Source organism: Trachymyrmex cornetzi, unplaced genomic scaffold (genome assembly GCF_001594075.2).
Source record: "Trachymyrmex cornetzi isolate Tcor2-1 unplaced genomic scaffold, Tcor1.1 scaffold299, whole genome shotgun sequence".
Taxonomy (NCBI): domain Eukaryota; kingdom Metazoa; phylum Arthropoda; class Insecta; order Hymenoptera; family Formicidae; genus Trachymyrmex; species Trachymyrmex cornetzi.
In genome coordinates this window covers 1,590,976-1,592,411 of record NW_017297680.1, presented here as the reverse complement: position 1 = coordinate 1,592,411, position 1,436 = coordinate 1,590,976, and positions in this window count along the sequence as shown.

The window sequence follows — 1,436 nt, the reverse complement described above, 5'->3', positions numbered from 1 at the left end:
AAACCCCCCCCCCCCCCCCCTCCCTCTTTATTCTTCTGCAGTTCCACGAAGCTGGCCGTGCTCGACGGGACTTAAATCGCGGTACCTTGGATTGATCCTTGGCCGCTCATCTGAAATAAAAAATTAAAATTGCATCTTGAAGTTTATTAAATTTACTCGTATTTGACTCATACTTTTTTAAAATTTCGAATTTAAAACAAAATGGACATTCAAACTCAAGGTATCATATTTCATGTATAAATTACATTTTTTGAGCGTGTAACAAAATATAAAAAATTAAGATATCAAAAAAAATGTGGGTCAAATACTAAAGAATTTTATAAGCTTTCAAACAAAAAAAAGGGAGGGAATCGGTTTTCGAGATATTTATGGCATCGATTTTAAAAACGTGATTTTTCGAGATAAACGCGTTTAAGTTTTGGAACACTCACGCTGTACACAACATTTTATCTTTTTATGAATATATATTTATAAAATAAAGATTCTTAATATTCTTTTTTTTTTGTTCATTACATAACTTAGATAGAATGAAGCAACGCGCTCAATCTTAGGTGCTTATCTCTATCTTAGTTATACAATGAATGATATTTAAACCAGTGAAAAACTGTAATGGTGTTTATCTCTATCTTAGTTATACAATGAATGATATTTAAATCCAGTGAGAAACTAAAGAATAAAATCTATCATATTACAGAATTATACAACAATTGGAAAACTATTCTTTCTGCTGAGCCACTATTAATTTTCTTAACTGACGTCTTTTATGTTATCCACACAAACCACTGTAAAATTTTTTATTTTTTATACGCAATCAATTACATCTGCCATCTTGACAAAGATTATTTTAAAACGGATTTCGAGCAATATCTATGGATTCTGCCGAAACAGAGAATCTAAAACATCTTTTTAAATCTCTGAATTATGACAAATATTTTTCCTTCGTTCCATTTCTGATATCAAAATCATTTTTATTATAAGGATGGTAATCAGTTATTAGGTCACCGATACCGACATACCTTGTTTTTAGACAACTTCGTTTTTAAACAATATATATTTCTTGAAAAAAAAAGATAAAAATAAAACTTTAAAATTATAAGTACAAACTAAAAAATGTCTTCCATCAGGCAGTATAAGTAGTTTTTATAATACTGTTCGCAATTTCGCAGTAATTAATTTTTTCATAAGGTAAGCAAAAATGAGCGTCTGACAAAATGGACTCCAAAATTGACACAGTAAGCAGTGATACTACAAATTCCTATTCTTTTTTTTTTCTTTTACAGGAATTATCTGAATAAAGTACCTACAAGTGAATGTATATGAGATATTCCAGAATCTTTTCACTTCATTATACGAGGTCTGTCCGGAAAGTATCGGGCCTACCTTTATATCTCCGCTCTGGCGTTATTCTGGATCATCGGGCGGGTGGCATCCTTCGA